At 43.7% G+C, this 17,063-nt stretch overlaps 1 protein-coding gene across 2 annotated transcripts in view; it reads right to left on the bottom strand.

The window, feature by feature from the left end:
* The window catches only part of LOC110486589 (putative sodium-coupled neutral amino acid transporter 12), an 88,519-nt gene that overhangs the window by 20,712 nt on the left and 50,744 nt on the right, over positions 1-17,063 (bottom strand). The gene's annotated exons all lie outside the window — the stretch shown is intronic.

The following is a 17,063-nucleotide window of genomic DNA, read 5'->3' as shown; positions in this document are numbered from 1 at the left end:
CTGCACAAGGAGGCCATCCACTGGGGACAGGGAAGGGTACAGTGCTGGCTGGATGCTAATGCCAAGGACGCAACAGAGTGAGACCAGCCGACAGGGAAGGATGGGACCAGACCAGACGGGATTGATATGACAACAGCCAGTGAAAGTGCAGGGCGCCAAATTCAAACAACAGAAATATCATAATTAAAATTCCTCAATCATACAAGTATTTCACACCATTTTAAAAGATACACTTCTTGTTAATCCCACCAGTGTCCGATTTCAAAAAGGCTTTACGATGAAAGCACACCAAACAATTATGTTAGGTCAGTACCTAGTCACAGAAAAACACAGCCATTTTTCCAGCCAAAGACAGGAGTCACAAAAAGCAGAAAGAGATAAAAATTAATCACTAACCTTTGATGATCTTCATCAGATGACACTCATAGGACTTCATGTTACACAATACATGTATGTTTTGTTCGATAAAGTTCATATTTATCTAAAAAAATCTGAGTTTACATTGGCGCGTTAAGTTCAGTAATGTTTTGCTTCCAAAACATCCGGTGATTTTGCAGAGAGCCACATCAATTTACAGAAATACTCATAATAAACATTGATAAAAGATACGCATGGAACTTTAGATACATTTCTCCTTAATGCAAACGCTGTGTCAGATTTTTTTTTAAACTTTACGGAAAAACCGCACCAATAATCTGAGTACGGCGCTCAGACACAAAAACAAGCCATACAGATACCCGCCATGTTGTGGAGTCAACAGAAGTCAGAAATAGCATTATAAATATTCACTTACCTTTGATGATCAGAATGCACTCCCAGGAATCCCAGTTCCACAATAAATGTTTGTTTTGTTCGATAAAGTCTATAATTTATGTCCAAATACCTCCTTTTTGTTCGCGCATTTAGTTCACAAATCAATATTCACGACGCGCAGGCCAGACGAAAAGTCAAAAAGTTCCGTTACAGTTCGTAGAAACATGTCAAACGATGTATAGAATCCATCCTTATGATGTTTTTAACATAAAACTTCAATCATGTTTCAACCGGAGAATTCCTTTGTCTTTAGAAATGCAATGGAACGCAGCTACCTCTCACGGGCGCGCACCTGACTGAGCTCATGGCCTTCTACCAGACCTCTGGTTGAAACAGCTCTCATTCTCTCCTCCTTCACAGTAGAAGCCTCAAACAAGGTTCTAAAGACTGTTGACATCTAGTGGAAGCCTTAGGAAGTGCAATCGGACCAAATGTACACTATCTTGGATAGGCAAAGAGTTGAAAAACTACAAACCTCAGATTTCCCACTTCCTGGTTGGATATTTTCTCAGGTTTTTGCCTGCCATAGGAGTTCTGTTATACTCACAGACATCATTCAAACAGTTTTAGAAACTTCAGAGTGTTTTCTATCCTAATCTAATAATAATATACATATCTTAGCTTCTGGGCCTGAGTAGCAGGCAGTTTACTCTGGGCACCTTATTCATCCAAGCTACTCAATACTGCCACCCAACCATAAGAAGTTAAGACATTCTTTCCAGAATTATGGAGGAGAATTGTGAATCCCACGTGTCAGGAGATGAAAGTGCTGAATAGTACTTAATACCAGCTACAGGTGACTGCTACAAATCAGTGCAGAATTACCAAAAATGTACTACATCTTGGAGCGACGGACATAAACTTGCAATAGTCATTAATGTGTAATGGAGGAGGTATTATGGAAAGTGTGGAGTGTCCTAAAGAAGGTTAAGTCGTTAACGGTTGAGTGACAGTGAGACATATTTCAGCGCTGAATGGTCAGTGGTGTCTGTCTCTGTACCTGTGGTATGAGACAGTCTAACGTGTCATACTTCATCCTCCAGCCAGACAACAGTCCATCACAGGCCTGATGATACCTCCCATCCATCTGCCACCAAGTGATGGACTGCTACCACTCTTGGCCTGAGAAGACATGGTATGAGAAGATATGTGCTAGTCAAGAATAGGGCAGCAGGTAGCCTAGTGGTTAGAGCGTTGGACTAGTATCGTTCTGCCCCTGAACGAGGCAGTTAACCCACCGTTCCTAGGCCGTCATTGAAAATAAGAATTGCTTCTTAACTGACTTGCCGAGTTAAATAAAGGTAAAATAAAAAGGGCCCTCAAGGCTTTACATTGGAGAGAGAGAGAGAGATATTCTCCATGAACGTGAAGAGCATGTTAGAACGGGACCTTTACACTGCCATAGCTGGAGGCAACATATGGTCTCTACAGAAGAGGAGATAGTTCTGTGGATGAGACTCTGGTGTTGGCCTGGTGTTAAGGCATGTGTGTGGCTGGAGGGGTCTGCTATGAATTAAATACACTATTTTGTTTGTGCATGTGGCTGGAGGGGTCTGCTATGAATTAAATACACTATTTTGTTTGTTTTAAAAACAAGAAAACAGGAGATGATGCAAACGAGAAAAGAAACAAAGTTATCATTTTAAAATTGATCTTGTTTATAAAAAAAAATGTAAATAAGAGTGGGGAGGCATAGTGGCTGATGAATTTCACCCTTCTTGTGCAGTCAGCACCCCACATGAATCAAGACCCCTCTAACCAATTACAACCTCCCACAACAGCCAGACAATAAGGCCTCAGGACACTGGACTGCACTTAACCACAGCACAACAGCCAGAGGAAGCAACACCAAAACACAAAACAATTCAAATGGATAAAGAATACAAACAGCAAAAACAGCTCTGTGCTGTATCTTGATAAGGATTTGTCGGTGAAGGCCAGTAGTGACTTGCAGTGACTTAGAGAGTTGGAGACAGCCTTTCATCTCTGACAGAGAGAGCAGAGATGGAAGAAACCATTTTGCCAACAAGGTTATGTGATGGTAATGACAAATGGGATGGGGAATGGGGTGGCATCACACTGGCAAGCGATGCCAAGGCCAGGACCGGAAGGGAAGGCTGGCAGAGGGGCAGGGCTGGAGGCAAGAGAGGCATGGCTTGTGTACAGTATGGGGGGGAGAGGAACAGAGAGCGTGTGGGTGAGGGGAGAGGGCATCAAGTGCCATGTGCTGTAGAGTGACTCAGACCCAGTGTTGGCAGGGCCTTAGGAGCAGGAGGGCACGAGGGGGGGGGGGGGGGGGGGCAGAGAGAGAGAGAGACGGAGGAACAGACAGAGCGACAAGAGGCACTGCTGCAGGAGATAACACTTACCTAGTCACTCTCCATAGAACTACACACACTGCACCATCTTACTATAGGACGGGAAATGAGCCTAGAGACAGGGACAAGGAGGTGAAAAGGCCAAAAGAAAGCTCATTCAAATAAACGCTGCAAATTCAGAGCCTTAGACGGACGTTTTTAGAGCTATAGGAAATGGAGAGGGGCATCTGGAGGTGGTCTGCATGTGGTCAGTGAGTCATGTCGCCATAGCTGACTGAACTGGCAGGTCAACACACAAATCTCCTCTCCTGAACAATGAACTTCACTGAGTCAATAAACTAGGCTTTAGATTGACAGATGAAATGTATACCGACCGATAGCGATAAATTGTTGTGACAGGATATATTAACATGGCATGGGGATAATATCAGTCTTCACTAATCAAAGGCTATTTCATTCATGGCTTCTGACTGAGACTTGAGGACAACATCACTAATAAAGCAGTTGGGATTGTGAATCAATTCAAATCCATTTTGGGCCAGCTATTATAATCCTCAGAACCAATGACAGTGAAAACATGTCCTTTCAAATCCCTAGCCCTCAGCGCCATCTGTGTTCAGTGATCTTTCATTTGAAAGGCGGTTCTGCTATTAATAAGGTTTGGTGTAGACGGAGTCAGTGCCCACGGGCCAGCCAAGCACTCAGGTGGACTTATTTAGGACTGTCAAGGAGACACAGGAAGCAAAGCACTCCCTGCCAAGTACACAAAGGGGAAAAACAAAAGGCAATATAGGTAGAGTTCAATGTCTTAGGAAGATTGACTGGCACTTGGTTTCGATGCATTTAATTCTACATTCAAGATGCTCTACTGATTCGTTCATCTCACTCTTCCCTGCGCTGCACTGAAATTGATTTTTGTCTATGCATGTTCTTTCCTGACCCAGAGTGCTTACGTTTCAAACTTATGCAATAAAAGTATCCATAGTGAGAACAAACCCTGTCATGGAGAAAACATTATTTTCCTTCCCTCTCTTCGCGGTGTGCTGATGATTTTGTTCCGGCAGAGTGACACCCTCAATCATGACTAGGAGTGTTTCATTTTTGACGACAATGACATTCTTAAACATCAGCTAGTTCTTGCCTCAATATCAGACAACGGTGAGCAACACCAAACCTGCCACAATCACACACTTGAGTGAAATGCAATAAACAATAAGTCAGAGATGAAAACTGCAAAAGTGACCAGGCTGACGACGGATACAAACACTGATTTATTCTATTACCCTGGCTGAAAGGGTACACACTCTCTCCACAGACCATTAGAGCACTTCTGGAAGGAAGAAACAAGCAAACAGACCCCTAGGGACAATATCCTATCTGATAACAATGACAGGAGAACATGTAGTAGTTCTGTTTTTGCCATAATAATTAGTCAACATGAGGTTTGCTGCCAGGTGAACACACAGTAAGATTGTGTTTTAACCACAATTCTGGCACTATACACAAACCCTTAATTTAGATTGTGACCAATGTTCCTGCACGCAGCTCCCCAGGACTGCCGCCCACAAGTGCCAGCCTGCACAGAGACGCACAAAGTTGAACTTCACTCATATTTACTAGTTTGTTTGCCCTAAACGTGTACTTTTCTGGCCATCTTTGAAAAGCAAGTCAGGTAAAGAGCTGTTTATGTCTTGAAGGGGCAGTGTTGTATTTTAAGACAGGCTTGTACAAGCTAAGAAGCCAATAGTGAGGGTAGCATTCAGTTTTATATGGTTATTCGTTATAATCATGTATGGGGATAATAATACATTTTATTTTGTAAAGTGATTTCTTGCATTAAGCACAATACAACAACATTTCCAGTCACCTCCTTGTATGAAGGACAAGTGGCTAAACAGGTTAATGTCAGGTCCTGCATGTTTTCAAAAGCCTCATGGAATGTAGGCTTACAATGAACACCGCAATGGCTGCTACTGTAGGCTGTATCATAGAACAGCTTTCAATAGCTATTTCCATGTTAAAATGTTATGGGATGCATTTCTCCATTGTTTTTGATGGTAGGCCACGCATTATGATCAAATAGCCACAGTCGTCTACTTTACCACTTAACTTAAAAAGCGGGTACAGCCAGTGTTCCCAGTAAAAGCGCCGGAAGTTGCACAGAATTTCTACAAGGTTCAAGTTTGTACTCAGCAGACCTAAGAATTTGCTCAGTGCCGAAATAAATGATGGAACATTGATGGTGACCCAGAAAAAGAGAAGGCTCAAAGGACACCATCCGTTTCTCATCATGTCCCACTGTCAGGGCCAGAGGGCCTGGAGATCTCCTGCCACCTCCTCTCTCACATTCTCCATCGCTCTCTCTTCCGCTTCACACAGTAGGTACCTCCAGCAGGCCATCCCACTCCAGACAGCCATGTGGCTACAGTAATGAGCTCCCCAGCCGAGCAGGCCACCTCCTGTGCGTGGTGGGGAGGTGAGCTCATTCACTGGAGTGCTGGGAATGACTCACCTGTCAGTTCAATCACCATGGGACTAGAGTCACCAAAGTACTGGAGAAGAAGACTTTCTGGGTTTGGTGCTTTTGTTGAAAGTGCAACACTATGGCTCCTAAGGCCCTCGCAGTTTGGTTATAGAAAGGGAGATGGTGTGTGATCATGAAATATACTAGTAGTGTTGTGGGAACTACAAATTCATTGATATCAATCAAACTTAAAAACCCAAATTATTGGGTTGTTTAATCTGCCGGTGTCCATAATCTCTCCAAAGATCATGGTGGAAAAAGTGGCTGACAATCAATGTCAACAAGTAATCACTATTTTATGTGAAAGATTTGTGTGTGAGGGATTCATGTGTATGCAACAGCCTTTGATTAGCTTTGGCTTGCGTCATCTTTGAGTCAATCCGTTGGTCTGGTTAATCACTGCATGTGTGAGTATTTCAAGTGGGCACTTCAGCCATTACAGTTGGCCCACATAACACATCTCTGATCCATGCACCCATTTGAATAATGATCACCATATTGGTTACCTCAATCTGGAGGGGTCAGCCAGTTACAACCACCACACAGCTGTCTTGGTGCTCTAGGATAGGTTGGTTACAGGGATTGGATTCAAATCATAGAGTACTGCATCACTTGACTCCTACAAAGCTGTTTGGCATCTTGCTTTTATATTACTTACTGTTTTGGCCATTGTGTTATTTCTGGTGTTTGGGTGGAGGCAGAGGGGGTTAATGGATGAAAACCCAGAAGGACCACTCATGGTGAATTCTCTATGGTCGTGGTCATGAGAATGCCATGTGGTCATGCAGCCTGTAATCCCCCCACCATCAAAACAGCCGAACAAGGATTACTATTCCCAATCCCCACAGTCCCAAGATCCCCAGCCATTTGTTTCAGATGTTAATCTTCATTCCGGACAGATTTCACATGGAAAAACCTACATGGGTGGGGATTGGGGAGATAGGATTCCATTCCGGCTCATTTCTGACTAATGAGGATAAATGATAAAATACATTAAATAACAATTCAACTGAGGTCACCGGTTTCCTTTCAACTTCCTTTGAAAGAAAAGGGAAAACAAGAGAGGTTGGGTGGATGCGGTTCTACTGATTTATACAGACACAGTGGAGCGAGGTACCATCTTTTAGAATGTGTTTGTTGTGTTTAATTTATGGAAGACTGCTTGACAGGATATCAGCATCTCGCATGGAAAAATCAGCAGGTGCACAAGCGGATAGGCAAACAAGATGGATGACTGCTACAAACCAAACATTCACATATTTGAATAAAAACGCCAGGTCCATAGATTTGCCTTCAACCAAATTCCATCCTACTCAACGCATATTAATTGTTAAATATTCAGACTCCTTTCATTCTCAGAACCATCACTATCACTACTCTGGTGGTGTTTCTTGTGATTCAGATAGGGAACGGGTTTGTCCGTTCGGAGTGACTGTACGACTGGAACCATTATTCAGAGGCCAGTGAGAGCAAGTCTGTGGTTGCAGCACTGTAGTGACTGATGGGTGTGAGCTGGGAGACTGGGTCAACGTGTGATGAACACTGAAGCGACAGTGTCTCTCCCAGCTGGCCACTGGCACTCAGTGGAGGGACGTTATACAGCAACAGGAGGAGTGTGAAGGTATGGTGGCGAACACAGAAACTATGATCCACTACTGACAGCACGGGCCCACTGATCTCAGAGATCTAAGTGGGCTCTGCCAAGGCTGTTCATCACTGGGCTGTTGCTTTCCCTCATACTCATAAGTGACACTGGTGATGAGCATCAATAGTATGTATTGAGAATGTGAGAACAAAAAAACAGGGTTATTCCCAACTCTGAGCATGCGCTGACCAACTGGCAAGTGTCTTCAATGACATTTGCCAGTCATTGAACATGTTTCAATGTCCCTGTGCCCAAGAACACTAAGGTAACCTGCCTAAATGACTACTGACCCATAGCACTCATGTCTGTAGCCATGAAATGCTTTGAAAGGCTGGTCATGGCTGACATCAACACCATTATCCCAGAAACCCTAGACCCACTCCAATTTGCATACCGCAGGAACAGATCCACAGATGATGCAATCTCTATTGCACTTCACACTGCTCTTTCACACCTGGACAAAAGGAACACCTATGTGAGAACGCTATTCATTGACTACAGCTCAGCGTTCAACACCATAGTGCCCTCAAAGCTCATCACTAAGCTAAGGACCCTGGGACTAAACATCTCCCTATGCAACTGGATCCTGGACTTCCTGACGGGCCACCCCCAGGTGGTAAGGGTGGGTAACAACACATCCGCCACACTGATCCTCAACACGGGGCCACCTCAGGGGTGTGTGTTGTCCCCTCCAGTGCTCCCTGTTCACTCATGACTGCAGGGCTAGGCACGACTCCAACAACATCATTAAGTTTGCTGATGGCACCGACAACGATGAGGCAGCCTATAGGGAGGAGGTCAGAGACCTGACCGTGTGGTGCAAGGACAACAACCTCTCCCTCAACGTGATCCGCAAGGCACTACAGAGGGTAGTGTATACGGCCCAGTACGTCACTGGGGCCAAGCTTCCTGCCATTCAGGACCTCTATACCAGGCGGTGTCAGAGGAAAGCCCTAAAAATTGTCAAAGACCCCAGCCACCCTAGTCATAAACTGCTCTCTCTGCTACCGCACGCGGTACCGGCGCACCAAGTCTAGGTCCAAGAGGTTCCTAAATAGCTTCTACCCCAAGCCATAAGACTCCTGAACATCTAATCAAATAACTACCCACCAGACTATTTGCATGGCCGCTCAGCAAGGAAGAAGCCACTGCTCCAAAACCGCCATAAAAAAGCCAGATTACGGTTTGGAACTGCACATGGGGACAAAGGTCGTACTTTTTGGAGAAATGTCCCCTGGTTTGATGAAACAAAAATAAAACTGTTTGGCCATAATGACCATCGTTATGTTTGGAGGAAAAGGGGAGGCTTGCAAGCCCAAGAACACCATCCCAATCGTGAAGCACGGGAGAGGCAGCATTCAGTTGTGGGGGTGCTTTGCTGCAGGAGGGACTGGTGCACTTCACAAAATAGATGGCCTCATGAGGAGGTAAAATTTGGTGGATATATTGAAGCAACATTTCAAGACATCAGTCAGGAAGTTAAAGCTTGGTCGCAAATGGGTCTTCCAAATGGACAATGACCCCATGCATACTTCCAAAGTTGTGGCAAAATGGCTTAAGGACAACAAAGTTAAGGTATTAGAGTGGCCATCACAAAGCCCTGACCTCAATCCTATAGAAAATTTGTGGGCAGAACTGAAAAGGCGTGTGCGAGCAAGGAGGCCTACAAACCTGACTCAGTTACACCAGCTCTGTCAGGAGGAATGGGCCAAAATTCACCCAACTTATTGTGGGAAGCTTGTGGGAGGCTACCTGAAATGTTTGATCCAATTTAAACAATTTAAAGGCAATGCTACCAAATACTAATTGAGTGTATGTAAACTTCTGACCCACTGGGAATGTGATGAAAGAAATAAAAGCTGAAATAAATCATTCTCTCTACTATTATTCTGACATTTCACATTCTTAAAATAAAGTGGTGATCCTAACTGACCTAAAACAGGGATTAAATGTCAGGAATTGTAGTTGGCTAAGGTGTATGTAAACTTCCGACTTCAACTGTACATACAATAGGCCATAAAAGCCCATGAGGGATGTATAAACCCAAACTGATGGTGATAACAAGTCAATTGATTCATTGAACATAGTGAGAGCAAGGGGAACAAGGAGAGAAATGAGAGGAGAAAGTGAGAGTGCGATTAAAACGAGGGGCAACACATATGAGAAGGAAAGAGGGCGTATGGGACAGTAGTCTCAAACGTTCTGGCACTTTGCGTCTGTCAAGATGAAAGAGAGACTACCTCCAACATCATTAATCACCAAAATGCATTACTATCACGCAGCCATAATTAAAAAACTAAATTAATTACCAAATAAATTGATGCTTAAATATAAAAGATTGCCTTACCGAATTTCCTAAACAACCAACACCCAGCCCTTGCTCTAATGAAAAAAATGAAAGCAATTAAGAAACAAGGCTATATTTTGCCTCAGTCAAATTATTGAGACAAATTGAATTAACTGATTTAGGGATACAAACATTAGGCCTCTCCATGATAATCTGTGTGCAGAGGAACACCACAGACTGTCACGAAAGTGTATCAAGCTCATCCATGATCACATATTCAACAAGGGTAGTAGGGTACTAACACAGTGTAGGAGGATTGGGATGTTTCTACTTCATGGACCAAGGGGGCTCAATTCAGTGTTAAGAGGCATATATCATAAACACCATTCAGTGTTTGCAGCGAGGGGGAATGTTTGAATTAAAATGTATCAAGTACAGTTTTTTCACACCATGAACATTATTTTTTCTTCTAATTAGAAAATGACAGTTCATACCTGCATTCTTGACGAGCAAAAATGTTTTTTTTATGTTGTAGATAGAGATTTTATTCAGATAGGTCTACAGTTTTCAAAATCAGAAGCACGCTTCCCATTGTCACCGTAAAACTGCACACAGATGATCTTCAAAACTGAAACTAAGGGCTCAGACACGTCAATAGCTTTTGCTGGCCGAGAGTGTTTAGCACCTCTGAAATTAATTTGCGAACTGTGTGCGCACCTATTTTTTAGGAACGACCCCAATTAGTTGTTCATCTCAGTGAACTAATTGATTGTGGAGGCCTAGACTAAAAGCCAATGTATGCTTGATTCCAAAATGTGGTTGGAGTCTCCATATGGAGTGTGTGAAGCAATAGAGGAACCTCCAGAGGCATGCAGAGGCCAAATCGAGCTCTGTACCTCTTCACCACGCGCCTCCCAAATTGTTTAACAATGCAGGGGGCTCTGTACAGCTCCGCATTGAGATGGTAGGTGGGGGCGGTACATCCTGTATAAAAACAAACTCACTTCCTTGACCACAGCTCTGCACTGTTCTGAAGGGCAAGAAGTATGAATGCCCTGACTTCTGCTGAGGCCATTCTTGCCCTGACTTCAGCGGAGACCATTTCACCGTAAATGCGTTATGGCCAATGCTGACGACTGATTGACCATGTGCCCAGATGCACAATGCACTTCCCTCTCCAGAATGCACTCTCTCCAATTCACACAAAGAATGCACTTTGTGTGAATTGTTAACGTTCGATTGCTAGTATATGTCAATTCCCCATTACATACGGTGCATTCAGAAAGTGTTCAGACCCCTAGACTTTTTCCACTTTGTTATGTTACAGCCTTATTCTAAAGTGGATAAAATATTTTTTCCCCCTCGTCAATCTACACACAATACCCCATAATGACAAAGCAAAAATATCTATTTTTTTAATTTTGGCAAATTTATAAAAATAAAAATCACATTTACAAAAGTATTCAGACCAGTTACTCAGTACTTGTTGAAGCACCTTTGGCAGCAATTACAGCCTTGAGTCTTCTTGAGTATGACGCTTGGCACACATGTATTTGGGAAGTTTCTCCCATTCCTCTCTGCAGTTCCTCTCAAGCTTTGTCAGGTTGGATGTGGAGCGTCGCTGCACAGCTATTTTCAGGTCTCTCCAGAAATGTTAGATGGGGTTCAAGTCTGGGCTCTGGCTGGGCACTCCAGGACATTCAGAGACTTGTCCCGAAGCCACTTCTACATTGTCTTGGTCATTGTCCTGTTGGAAGGTGAACCTTCGCCCCAGTGAGGTCCTGAGTGCTCTTGAGAAAGTTTTCATTAAAGGATCTCTCTGTACTTTGCTCCGTTCATATTTCCCTCAGTCCTGACTAGTCCCCCAGTTCCTGCCACTGAAAAACATCCCCACAGCATAATGCTGCCACCACCATGCTTCACCGTAGGGATGGTGCCAGGTTTCTTCCAGACGTGAAACTTGGCATTCAGGCCAAAGAGTTCAATCTTGGTTTCATCAGACCAGAGAAATCTTGTTTCTCATGGTCAGAGTCCTTTATGTGCCTTTTGGCAAACTCCAAGCGGGCTGTGCCTTCTACTGAGTAGTGGCTATCTATCATAAAGGCCTGATTGGTTAAGTGCTGCAGAGATGGATTGCCTTCTGGAAGGTTCTCCCATCTCCACAGAGGAACTCTGGAGCTCTGTCAGAGTGACCATCGGGTTCTTGGTCACCTCTCCCTGACCAAAACCCTTCTCCCCCGATTGCTCAGTTTGGCCGGTCGGCCAGATCTAGGAAGAGTCTTGGTGGTTCCAAACTTCTTCCATTTAAGAATGATGGAGGCCACTGTGCTGTGTCAATGTTGCAGAAATGTTTTGGTACCCTTCCCCAGATTTGTGCCTCGACACAGTCTCGGAGCTCTACGGCCAATTCCTTCAACCTCATAGCTTAGTTCTTGCTTTGCCGTGCCTTTCCAAATCATGTCCAATCAAATTAACTTACCACAGAATAAGGCTGTAACGTAACAAAATGTTTAAAAAGGGAAGGGGTCTGAATAGTTTCTGAATGCACTGTATATCACCAGTAGTACATGTAAGGTAAATTCCTATAATTGTTTTAATCTACAATGTTTGTTACTTTGGGCATGGTCATTTAATTTAATGCATTCAATATTATTCCAGTCTTCCTGTTTTCATTGTCGAAGTGGACACATTGTTTGCAGAGTGCACAACAACCCATGCTACTCCTGGTTTGTTTAATTCCATTTACGAGTTCTGTCAATTTAGGTCATTGTATTTTGTTTGGAGCCTCCTGTCAATGTTGAGTAAGGATGCACACGCATAGAAGTAGGCCTATAGGCCACCTGGCCTGCGCACAAATGTAGGTATATAAATATGTCCATTTGGAGATCTGCTAGTATTTCTGATTGGCTTAACCCCACCACCACTAATGAATGACCTGTGGAGCTTCTCAAAGTGATGTTGTTTTCTTCACCTCAAACAGCAAGCAAACAAAGTCTGTTTTTACATCCATTGATAATTACAATAGTTCCTCAATGCATTTGAAAAATCTTTCCAGCTCTCTCCCTTTCGATAACCACTCGGCATGAAAGGGACAAATGTCATGCCCTGATCCAGTGGAAAAGTCATAAAACAGGCTTCTTATCAGTGCTGGACTTAGGTTCCGGTACTCATTTTAGTTGGTACGGTTTATATTTAGGTGCAGGAGCTCCACAATCATTTTGAGCTAATATTCTATAAGAGGAACAGCTCTCAGCTCCAGTGAGCTCCAGCCCAAGTCGAGCACTGCTTCTTAGCCTACAGCTGTCTGTACCGAACTCACTGGCGCAGGAAACTGAGGGCCCAGAATATTTTATTCAATGTTGCAAGTTCAGTAGCGCAAGCTTTGGGCCAGACCCAAGTTAATAGTTGATACCATGTTTAAACTTTGTTGCAGAAAGGCCATGTGTAGCCAATGTGATTTAAAGGATATATATATATATATATATATATATATATCTTTTTAATCTGGATATTTCTACCTGCAATGTTTTTATTTGTGACTTTATATAGGCAATTTTTACATAGTTAGAAATGGCAATAGAAGTGACTTTTTTAGATTTGTATCATTTTCATTTAGATAGAATTTTGAAAAACCACATGACAATGATTGAGATACGTTGAAGACGTCATTATAAATAGAATCGCATGACAAATGTAGGCAGTCCGACGTCTACAGCGGGTGGTCACTAAAACAGCGTGCTGAACGATCTGCAGACGAACGCTAGATCCACATTTGGGGCGACGTGTGTGAGCCCCAACTCCTGCAGTCTTCAGAAGAATACATTCCTAGAGCTGCATCAAACAACTTGTTTTGATCCCCCAAAAAAAGCAATTCTGCTGTACAAACACGAAATACATAAATGACTTGAAGGGATGTTAGACCTGGGCTCATTCATTATTTTCCCCTCAGTGAGTGTAGGAGAGACACACAGAGACAGAGGCTTTATTGGGTATAAAGGAGAGCTTATCTTGTGGTAGCAGCAGCCTTGCCATCCCCCTGTGTGACGAACAGCCATAGACTCATCAATGTCAGACCTCCTCTCCATCAACTGTGGATGCATCACTGGCCCTGCAGGCCCCGAGGTCACTATCAGGCAAGCGTAAACTGAACACTTCCAAAATAAACAGGGATATAAAACCACCAGAGATTAATAAATAACACGGTCTCTCTCCGTGGACATGGCTTGTGTGTGAAAGTCCACCTATGGAGGAGGCTTCAGGAAGTCAGTGAGCCAGGCTGAGACTATGGACGGGTTTGAAACCTGTCAGATAGAATGGGTCAGTGTCTCTGACAGGATCTTTATACAGAGGTGTGTGGACCAAAGTAGCCTGACATACAGGGTTCCCACTGTTAAGTTCGTGTTTTAAGTATCCCTATATTTCTGTTATTACGGGGCTATCACTCAGTCAAGAGTGCACCTGCGTGGGGAGTCTTGTTGTTGATGGACCTAGCCTTGAGTGGAATGGCTACCTTGTAATGTGTTCGTACAGTATAGTAAACTTTTGCCGTTGTGTCATTTCAAGTTAACATTGGTAGCAGAGGATGGCTAATAACTACAATGTGCCACCTCACTTCGACGAGAAGAGGTAGTACGAAAGTTGGAAAAATGAACTTGGAATCTGGACACGCGTTATTTATCTGGACGCGAAAAAGCAAGCACTTGCGGTGGTATTATCGCTGGAGGGAAGAACGAGAGATACAGCACTAAAAATATTCGTTGAGGATTTGAACAAGGATGATGGTATGGGAACCTTGATCAGAGCACTGGATTCTGTATTTCTTAAAGAAGAGAAAGACCGTGCCTACAGTGTTACGAGAGATATTTCGGTTGCACTGACGGTCTACATCATTGATTTCGAACAGAGGTACAATAGGATACACAAGTACAACATGGTTCTCCCGGATGCAGTGTTATCTTTCAAGTTGCTAGATACTGCCTGTCTGGATGGTAGGGAGAAAGTTGGCTTTGACGTCTGTCGCGCCAATAACAGATGGAATGCAAGTGAGTGACGCAGCACATTACACTGAGCAACAGAGAAAAAGCGCCAACAAGTCACGTTCAAGACAACCAGAAGAGGGCGCCATTTCCCAGCACAAATCCACTGGATAAATATGAAAGGAGAACAAAATGCGCTATTTGTCAAAGCATTTACCATTGAGTTAGGACTGTCCTCATAAAAATGAACAAGTTAAACTAACAGAGGGAAATGTAAACACAGAGATAGAGCAGTGTAACATTACACTGTTTTCAAATTAATCTGATACTGAGATCAAATTTGGAGATGGGAGAATTGTCTATTCTACCAAGAGAGTTAAGATACCAGCTAAAATTGGTCAGACTAAGTGTCACATTGAAACAGAGGTGGTCTCTACAGATATCCCCTTACTATTAAGCGAAGCTTCCCTCAAGAAGGCAGGGGCTGTACTAGACATAAAAAATTACAAGGCAGTGATGTTTAAACAACCAGTGACTCTTGAACTTACTACCTCAGGCCACTATTGTGTAAACATTTTAGACAAAGACATCACACAGAGTCCATGTAGAAATGAGATTCTGACTGACACAGAGCACATGGAGATTCTGACATTCACAGAGAACATGAACACAAAAAAAACACAAAGGTTGTTAAAGCTTCACAAACAGTTTGGACATGCTACAATTGACAGACTTCAGAAGTTACTCAGCAGTTCAGGGAATAATGATGATGGGAAGTACGAAACTGGAAACAAAGTGTACTACAAACGAGTTGACTGTCAAGAGTGGAAAGGACCGGGAGTAGTCATTGGCCAAGATAGCGTGATGATATTTGTGAGGCACGGAGACATCATTGTCAGGGTGCATCACTCAAGATTGCGGAAAGTAAATGATCAACAAGATAGAGGGGCTGTTGCTGAGAATCAGTCTCCTAATGTAAATGACAAAAAGGACACAGTAACAGACACAAATCTACAAGATGTCGCATCCAATGATATGCACACTGAAACTGACACAGGAAATGGAGCAGAGACCTTCAACCATGCCACAGATAATACTGTTGAGCGTTCAAATGAGGAAAACAAAGATGCGGATTAAGGGTAGTGTGGAACCTGCTGGCAGAGAGGTAGAGGGGCAATGGCACTCTGTGCTGGAGGAGGCTGTGGAGCCACGTCGTCCAATATTCCGACCAAAAAGGCCACCAGGACCTCAGCTCGGTATGACATCAAAATACAGCCCCATGCAACTTTTTCAATTGTTTTTCACCCCGGCAGTTGTTGATTCCCTGGTGTGTAATACTAACAAGTATGGGGCTAGGAAGCAAGCAGGAAAGAAAGAGGCATGGAAGCCCATTTCCATGTCAGACCTTTTCTGCTACTTTTCACTGGTAATTTACATGGGGCTGGTGAAGTTAAAAACCCTAAAGGATTACTGGAAAACATCCCCACTCTATCACCTGCCTTTCCCCCCACTGTCATGTCCTCTACAAGGTTTTTAAGTATCTCACGGGCGCTTCACATCAGTGACCCAGAAGTTGATGAGGAGAATGACAGGGGGAGAGGCACCGCAAGGTTTGACAGGCTCTGCAAAGTCAAACCTCTCTACCCCAGCTTGGTTGAGGCCTGAAGATCCATTTTCAGCCCGCCCAGAACTTGTCCATAGATGAGAGGATGGTAGCCTCAAAGGCCAGAATTGGCCTAAAACAATACATGCGTAACAAACTAACTAAGTGGGGTTACAAGCTGTTTGTTTTGGCTGATTCTGTATGTGCATACACATGCAATTTTTTTGTCTATGAGGGGAAGAACACTTGTGCGACTGGTAAAGGACTTAGCTATGACTCTAATGGAGATATTGGATTTTCAACTGCTGGGGAAGGGCTACAAACTCTTTGTGGACAACTTTTACACAAGCCCTACCCTGTTTGCAGACCTGAGGAAACGGGATGTGTGGGCTTGTGTCACCATTTGGACCAACATTCGGTCCTACAGAGTGGGCTTTCCAAAGACCAAGGTAAATGACATGCATAAGCGAGTCGGGGTACCATGCGATGGATCCGTGAAGATGACCTGCTGTTTGTGAAGTGGATGGACACCAGAGAGGTGGTGATGTGCTCCACTATCCACAAGTCCTTCAGTGACGATCACGTCGTCAGGCGTGTGAAGGACGCTACTGGGGCATGGACTACCAAAAATGTCCCCATTCCTGCAGCCATCAAGGACTACAACAAGAGCATGGGAGGTTTAGACCTATCAGACGCACTGATACTACAATGTTCTACATAAGACAAAGAAATGGTACAAGACACTGTTTTACCATTTCATTGACATTGCTGTGGTGAATTCCTTCATCCTGCAGAAGGAAATGGCGAAGAGCATTACATCAGAAAGAGACTGCTATGGGACATGGCACAGGCAGCAAAATATTGTGTAGAGGACTTCCAAACGGTCTACCCCTGTTA

The sequence above is a fragment of the Oncorhynchus mykiss genome, chromosome 13 (assembly GCF_057628025.1).
Source record: "Oncorhynchus mykiss isolate SJ-2025 chromosome 13, ASM5762802v1, whole genome shotgun sequence".
Classification (NCBI taxonomy): Eukaryota; Metazoa; Chordata; class Actinopteri; order Salmoniformes; family Salmonidae; genus Oncorhynchus; species Oncorhynchus mykiss.
The sequence above is the reverse complement of the archived record's forward strand: the minus strand, read 5'-3'. Positions and strand labels throughout refer to the sequence as shown.